The following is a 9,403-nucleotide window of genomic DNA, read 5'->3' on the forward strand; positions in this document are numbered from 1 at the left end:
AGACCGGTGTTTTCTAACCTTTTTAGCGCTCGTACCCTTTGAGCTTTCATGAAATTTTCTCGTACCCCCTGTCAGTGCAGGTGTTAGGGTATTTCGGCTCCTGTGCGGAATACCGTATGCTTTGCCTGCCCCAATGACAATGATCCAATTCAGTAGCGTAGCTAGATATTTTGAAAGGGGAGGGTTTTTTTGACAACCAGTGGGCGAATCCTGACGGCTTGTTTGCAGAAAGCGACACCCCCATAGGCGGGGGGTCAGGAGGGTCTCCTCCAGAAAATTCCAACTAATTTTCTAAGTAAATTGCGGGCCACCTAATTTGCAGTCACTGTGCAATCGCATGGTTTACACACCCCAAAGACCAGCACTGCCCTTGTCTACAATGGCCAACGAAAGCAAATAAAATTGTAATAATAGGATTTAAACTCAGTGTATTTATAACTGGATGCAACCTAGTTCGTACCCTCAGTTTATACCCTGAAAAGATAGAGAGAATTAATTAAAAAAAGCCGAAGTCGGCAAGTCGCTGATCGCAGTTTCGGCAAACTATACTATGGGCAAACAAACAAAAACTCTTAGGATCATTACTGGAAATTTTAAAATGTTTGTGGAAACTGCGGAAAAACGATTCTATTATTTTCTCTCGAACTTTTCAGTTTGTTTGTTTGCGGAAACTCCAATCAGCGACTTCGGCTTTTTTTAGTTTTTTCTCTCGACCGTTTTCTAACCCTAACCCCTTTTAATTTGTTTGCGGAAACTGCGATCAGCGACTTCGGCAAACTCTTAGGATCATTACCAAAAATTTTAAAATGTTTGCGGAAAAACGGAAACTGCGATCAGCGACTTCGGCTTTGTGCTATTTTTTTCTCTCGATCTTTTCAGTTTGTTTGTTTGCGGAAACTCCGATCAGCGACTTCGGCTATTTTTAAATTTTTCTTCTCTATCTTTTCCTAACCCTAACCCTTTAAAAATGTTTACTGAAACTGCGATCAGCGACTACGGCCAATAGTCCGCCCCGATAGCTCAATTAGTTAGCGCGTCACTTCTGGAACGAAGAAACTTCAAGATCAAGCGGCGCTGGTTCGACTCTCGGGGTGTGCGCTTGAGCAACGCACGTTAAGGACTGCTCTCTATTCAGCGGCATCTAATGGATGGAATAGTTCCCCGGCAACAAGACTTCAACAATCGGAAACTTCACTCTGTCAATCTCGGTGACCGGGCCTGCGTCAGTGATTTAAAGTCTCTACAAGTATGCGAAACTGCCAGGATTAAGCTCTGCAAGAAGCTTTCCCAGTCCGAAGATAAAGATTCAATCAATCAATACCATCTAGAGAAGAAGGCCATTTCATGGGAAAAAGGCAAAACTTGTGACGTCATCACGAGTAGTTCAGATTGTCAGCGAAACGCGTATGGTGAATAGAGTTCTGCAATGGCTTTTAAGCTTGCTTCATTATGTTCTTGTGTTTTGTTGTAGTAAACCAGCAATCTGTGTCTTAATGTCACACGAATGTAAGAAATCATTGTGACCCCTGTGTTTGTAAGCAACTGTATGTACCACAAATCAACAATTTTTTATTTTAAATATTCAAGACCATAGTTCCACGCACGCAAACAAATACACAAGATCAAGTGATGCTCACATAATGCTATTGTATTGAAACATGAATCACGAATACAAATGAAAGTCAGATCTCATGTAAAATTTAATCAACGTGTTGTCAAAAATCATGCAACAATAAACAAATAATTGTTGTATGCAATCAAAAAATGCCACAATACTGTAATAAAACTTAATACGCACGATTGATGAACATTACAATTTTTTATAATCTAATATTAGAGAAAACAGCATTATCACACATTAAATGTTCTACGGATATACAATTCTATCACAGTTGGCGATCAACATCATACACATGATTAGAATGCTATTGTAAGTGATTTTGAAATTCATATAACAACATAAAATAATTAACCTATTAAAAGGTAGCATTGTAACACAGGCCAGAGTAGGCCCACATAAATTGCACAATCACTAAATACCATATAACAGCAGATTACGAATTAACAGTTTGCAGTTTACGTTTCTTTGTCAGTGTTTGTTGAACAATTTCATCACTTTCCTTGCGACAAAAATTATTGAGTAAAGAATTTGTGGATGCCCAGCAAGTCATGTTTGCTATTGTTGACATGCTGTGACCATTTTCACAAGTATTTGTTGACAAGTTATCAACATCGCATTCCAAAATAGCACATAACGTTGTTTGAAAAACCAGCTGCCGTTGGTTCTTTGAGAATAGAAATTGTTTAGTTGCAGATAGTTGTTCCATAATAAGATAGTTTATTTGAACAATCTTTATAATCTCATCATCAAGGTATAATAATGCTTCTGAAGTGATTGCACTAATGTAGCTATTACGTATACTATCTACATCCGACATTGCACAAGTCACGCGTTCTTTGCATTCCTCACATTTCATTTTTTTACAAAAGGTGTAACAACAATATCCAGCAAGGTAGGTAGTGACAGGCAACACAGTTTCACATTTCACACAAATAATGACATAAATATTAAAATATCCGGTGGTGGAAAAACCGGTAGCTTTGGTGTTATTATAATATTTATTTGCATCAGACAAAGCTGTCCATATCCAAAACAACGAAATAATACACAAACTGCAAACATCGAACAACAACAACGAAAAACAACGAATAATACACAAACTGCAAATGCACAAAATCTCACTAAATATTCTATCAACTGTTACAAGTTTACAGACAATGGTACGGTAGTGTTACAAGTTAGAAGAACTGAAAGTATTCAGAACGATAAAAACAATCAGATGACATGGCAGCCATCAAAACTAAAAAATAGCATACATAGAATTATTATACTGAAGACGGTAATTTGATTTACGATGGCAGTCGGACCTCATCAAGGAGGCAACAATAGAGTTAGACGAAACTTCACATCTTCCAACAAAAGAAAAAACATACCGTATTTCCGAAGTAATACATCAAATGTTATAATGTTGCACAAGACTTGATGTTCACGTACGCTATAGTGTTTAGGCAAATTGTGTATAATTCTAAATGCATTATTGAAGCATTATTAGCATTATTAAAGTTAGCTGTTGACAAATAAACCAAATAACATTTTCATAATTTAAACAACGTTTAATAGACATTAAAATACTAATAACAAGCTTGCACTTTATTACAAAATCGCTTTCACTTGGAAAGGTACAATTTTCAAAAGACAATAACAGCAATTGTAATACACTCTCCAATGTGGATATGGAATTTACATGCAATGGAAAAACGTACTCCCTAATTTTTGGCAAATTTACTGAGCTTCTCTGTACGGTCATGCTCAATTGTTCATCTAAAACCGCTGCACTGGTAACAACAGGCACAGTTATAACAATTATAACATGGCTCTTTATTTCACAAATCAATATTTTATTACGTTCGTCCACAATCTATCATGAAGAATTGATTTTGAACTTTTTCTTCACAGATCTTCAATTGAAGTCAAGCTGTCTTTTTCCAGAGCAATGACAAGTTCTTCTTTGCTGTTTGCAATGGCTTGAGAGAGCTGAGCGTTTTCTATTGTCTCAAGTTTGTCATCATGACTTGCTCTTTTGGATGTAGAAGGTTTGCTCAAATATGATGCACAATTTGGTAATTGAGATTAATGGCGTCAGGTACTAATTTCGAAACATTCAAATCATAGGACAACTGTTTTCCTGTTCTCTCTTCAAATGCAGAAACAGTCTTGTAGATGTCATATTTGTGAAAGTGAAGTTCACATACCTAAAAATTACAAATTTTTTTAAACAAAACCGACATTGCATTCAGACTCATTAATTTGCATTTACTTGCTTTGGACATATATTCCTCATTTTACAGTTCAGGCATTTGTGAAAGCTGTAATCCAGCTAACAGCTCAGCAGTCTGCTAAGAGTAAACAACTAACAAGCATCTGACAATGTAAAAACGTTGTAAAAAGGAAACATTTGCTGGCTCAAAAAGGCATCACACTGTTTCGAACAATTAATCAATATCTAAACAAGCAGAACAACGCTATTCAAGCGTAAACTTAAAAGTGGTTGTTCTGCCAAGTCGCCGGTTTGAAAAGCTATTTCTGTGCTTTCTGTGCCTACAGAGAACATACAAATACATCGAAAACACATTAGAGTCTAGAGAGGATTACTAGAAAATTTCGTAAGAGCAGAGAAATCAGCAGAGAAAACAATGCCATTATTTATCGATAGGATTTATTTGAAACAGTTAAACTAAACGGTTCAGCAGTCAGACATTACTTCCCAGACAGAAAATCGATCGTTTTTTCACATTGATTCACCGTCTGCAGACATTTCAAAAAAGAAGTGATTTTCTGTTATGATTGAAACAAGTTGACAAAATAAGTTGAGAGACGAGAGCACATACTCGACTTGACTTTGTTGGAACAAAATCTTTACGTTTGATAACATGGAGCCACTAATTCTTTTTTAATTCCTCGTCTTTGGAAAGCTGAAAACTTGCACTTTTAATCCACCATGATAATTTCCATTGCAGTTGGGAACACAGCACATATAAGGCATTGCAAACTTTTTGTTGTTTTCTCACCAGAGTTACAGAATTTATTTAAAGATAAATTCTAGCAACTAACCAACACACCAAAAAACCAGGGCAAAAAATAATTAATCAGCCAAATTTAGAAAATCTCTACAAATTTTAACTTTTTAACACAAAGATAGTTTGGTCATCCATCGCTGCCTTTCCTTTCAGTTTGCATTTATAACTAAGTTATCCAGCATTCACAACACCTTGCAATAAGGTAACAAAAAGAGCTTGAATAAATGTGTGAAATAATCTAATTATTTAGTTTTCAGAATTATTAACCTGCTAAATAAATACTGCTATGATTTCTGATTTCTGCTAGATATTAACTTCTCAAAGCTCATTCACTGATCAACAGTCAACCCATGACTAGGGCCATTTAAAGTCATTAAAGTCATATTTTTTTCTATGCATCACTAAGTCGTGAAATCAATTTTAACGCAAAAACCGCATCCCCACTAGCGTACGCAGGGGGGGGGGGGCATTGGGCCATGGCCCCCCCCCCTTTAAAATGTTTTAGTAGTTAACGACGTAGATTAAGCCATTTAATATGTTTTGCATTGCTCTGTCAAAGCAATTAACAATATAGACTAAGCCAATACGAAATACAAAGCCCAATCCACCTACCCCACCCCAGGTATGCCAATGTAGCATAGTGTTCTGTAAGCCTATTATAGTGAGAAAGAAATGGATAAAGTCTAAACTAAAACCATACTGGGATATCATGAAAACGTCTAGCTTTATTTCCGAAAAATGCCGAAGAAAACATGATCTTATCCTTTTGCTATGCCACCAGACAGCACCATTTTACAGGAATATTCATACCCACATTTTTGTTGAAAATGCTCTCAGAATGCACCAAATTCGAAGTAATTTTTCAAAATTTTCTGGGGGAGGCCCCCCACACCCCCCGCCGCTAGGTGTCGTTTTAGGTGAAAACGCCGTTCGGCTTCGCCCGCCGGTCGTAAAACTCCCCCTTTCAAAATTCCTGGTTACGCTACTCTCAATGGCCCCCCCCCTTGAGAAAATCCTGCGTACGCCACTGCGCATCCCTATGAGGTATATTAAGAAAGTTATGAAGTCATATAAAGTCATATTTTCCTGGTTAGGTCATATATCAGCTTTTTAAGTTAAATAGTCATATTTTTAAGTCATAAAGTCATACCGTTGTATACTTTAAATAAAAAATACCAATTTAAGCGGTGAAGCAATTAAGCACTAAGAAAGTAAGGCAATTTCTGATTGAACGAAGGCAAACTGTAGGATTAGCCTACATATATAACACTTACAGTCACAGACCTACATTTTATGAGGTCACACATTGAGGTCAACCTAATACTCAAAATGGAAAGTTGTACGTACACCATCAAAGATGCCCATGCTGATCTAAATGCCCTTGATTTCGGAAAAGATCCGCTTGAGCTCAAAAATTACATTAAGAAGCGATTAGACAAAAACGATGTGAAACAAAATATGAAGCTACTAAAGACAAGACATTTCACCAGCGCTTTATGCAAAACTGCAGAAGTGTCAACCCACATCAGCGTCTGTGGAGCGCTCATTTTCCTTACTAAAGTCATTTTTAGGTCCAAATCGTAACTTTAAAGACTCTAACATTCCACACTACATGAAACTGTACTACAACAGTGGTTTAAAATAAAAATGGATGTGTATTACTGTTATGTTGCGTATGTTTTACTCGTTAGTTCCGTGAGTGACGTTGTTCGTATGTAAAAATAAACGATTTTCACATAAAGTCATATAAAGTCATATTTTCCAAAAAATAAAGTCATATTATTGATTTTTAAGGTCATATAAAAATAGCCCTACTCATGACACTGCATTGCGGGTCTTGCGAATTGCGATGTGGTTAGGAAAAGAAAGCCTGCTTAGTGAGGCGTAACGATCTACTAATGATGACGTCAATACGCAATCAAACGGCCTTCTTTTTCTAGGTGGCGTCGCTTCGGCAGACTCTTAGGATCATCACCGGAAATTTTAAAATGTTTGCGGAAAAACGGAAACTCCAATCCACGACTTCGACTTGTTGCTATTTTTTCTCTTGATCTTTTCCAGGCTTGCCAGATTGGCCCTTTTGGGGCCAAATTTGTGAAATTTGGCCCTTTTTAGAGGTAGTTGGCCCCTTGGCCCTTTGTTTTCAATATTTGGCTCTTTTTGGAAGCAGTTGGCATATACTATCAAACTAGCTATTTACATAAATGTCTTTCGGAAATTGAGACTGAAAAGTGTAATTACGATTTTTTAGACAGTGTTTAGCTGACAATGTTTATGCCAATGCCAAAGATTCGAGTGGAAACACTGTAGAAGATGAAGATTTGGAATTGTTCTTGTGGTAGCCACTTTAACAAGTCGAAATTCTGCCACTGAAATTGACTACAATGCAACCGCCAACCAATCAGAACGTGTTATAAGAGGCTACCGTCCAATTGTGACCCTTCTAGCACTCATCCGGAGAGTTAATGCTTGTTTTGAACTTTATTTGGTAATTACAGAAGAAAAAGAGCAATAGCAGCGCTGAGAATCGAACACGCGTCAATGAAATTACTACTTTCTAGCCCTAACCCTAACCCCTAAGCCAACCAGCTGACAAAAAATCCATCACTTAATTTGCTTTGTATGATCTTCTTTTCGCCATTTTTTACGTCACTTAAACCGTAGCTTATGATTGGTTGGCGGTTTCATTCTAGTCAATTTCAGTGGCAGAATTTCGACTTGTTAAAGTGGCTACCTGTTCTTGTAGTTCAATCAATCAATGTTTTATTTGTCAGTAACAGGAACATAGGTACATGTTTGAAATATGCAATATACACAGTACAAAAGTTACACAAGTTCCCATACCGACAGGGAGACAACGAGACGGCCATACGGTCTACTAGTCAATTGCCACCCTACGGAAATTACGATTTTGCCATTTAAAATAAGCTTACAATAGAAAAATAATAATTGAAACGTTCCCGCGCTTCAACAACAGCATACCCACAAAAAAAAAAAAAACATATTGATGATAACGTAGGCCAAAACACAAAATTCCATGAAGCAAGCAGAGAATAATAAAGTTTCCGAAGCAACTGACAAGTTGGTTTCCATAACATATCACTTACGATGCACTGTAGCTTTGTAAAATTAACGTTTTGATCTCTTTTTTGAAACAATGAAATGATAAGTTTTTTAGCCTACTTGGAACCTCTGACCAGAGCATTGGTCCCAATTAGAGATGTAAATGCAAAAAAAACGAACCGTTTTTTTTTAAAAAAAACGTGTTTTTTTTCAAAAAAAACTTGAGCCAAAAAAAACACTCGTTTTTTGGTTTTTTTTGTTTTTTTTTGTTTTTTTTCATATTTTTCTGGAAAAGTTGCAAATTTTTTGCAATTTGCAGCTTAGTTTCATTATAGTGCTCTTGAAAAACATTAAATTACTGAAAATGGTTTTATTGGTGTGCTGAAATTCCTAAGTGTTTGTGTTTGGCAGCATATGTTTTTGCATAGTCCTACGTATTGTTTCGCTTTCTTCATTCTCAGGCATGTTTGTGGCAGTAGACCTGACAAACATTGAATTAATGCAATTTGATACATGACATAATGTAGATGAGTTAATTTCTTTTTCCTTTTATGGAAGTTAGCCTATGATGTTAGTATACTGTGGCACTGGTTATTCTTGTACACACTCAATGGGTTGAGGAAATTTTGGCAAAACAAGGTGGCAGTATTCAGTAGCCTACACACATTTACCTTGTTTGTGGACGTGGTAATTTACTAATGCAAGCTATTGCCAATATGTTTTGTAACTGATAGCTTACCAACGATGTACAGTATATGCTTTATAAATATTGAAACAGAAGTATTCTTTTCGTGTGTTGTAAGATCTTGGACACTTCGTCATTGATGCTTCTTGCAGATTATTTGTGACATATAATGCAACAGATCTTATCACTGCTATTTTTAGCTGTCAAAAGTTAGTGCATTTGTCAGAAAAGGTTTAGGTTAATGTTCCTTTCAAATGCCCACCACCCATGTTGACTATTGCTAGTAACTACCAACCCTGAATGAAGAAATTTTCCCTTTAAAGTGGGTTTTTTCAGCACTGCTCAGTGTTCACATAGTGAATAAATGCTTTATAATATTTTTCCTGACAAGTATAAAGTTTTACCCATATTAGGCTACCGCAATGCAGGATAAAGATACAAAACAAACATCAAAGATGAAAACTTATTTTATTTGAGAACTAGGCCTACTGCTTTTTGAGATAAAAAGAAATTGACCTCTTGTCATTACGCACCAATAAAACCATGATGCAAACTTTAATTTTTTTTATTGGGCAGAGGAAAGATTGACGAAAAGTTTGGCAAAAACAGAAAAGTGCTAAAGCCTCAGAGTCCTGCAAACTACCGTAGTTCAAATTGGGTGGATTAAGTGCAACCATACTTCTTTTAAACATGTCTATGACAGCACAATGGTGTAATTAAGGGAAAACAAACATGACTATGACAAACATCATAAAGGAGTATTGAACCTCTTCACGGAAAATAAAAAAACATCAAAATGTTTCCATCTTTCACTACATTTAAATGTGATTTGGGCTAAAAGTTGGGAGTTTAGCACTACACTGCTTTTGCCAAACTTGTCATCAATCTTTCCTCTATCCAATTTTTTTTTTTTTTAATTTACGCACCATGGTTTTATTGGTGCGTAACGACAAGAGGTTAATTTCTTTTTATCTCAAAAATTAGTAGCCAAAACTTGTTTTAATGTTCATAAACAGA

This window comes from Aplidium turbinatum, chromosome 2, assembly GCF_918807975.1.
Source record: "Aplidium turbinatum chromosome 2, kaAplTurb1.1, whole genome shotgun sequence".
Lineage (NCBI taxonomy): Eukaryota > Metazoa > Chordata > Ascidiacea > Aplousobranchia > Polyclinidae > Aplidium > Aplidium turbinatum.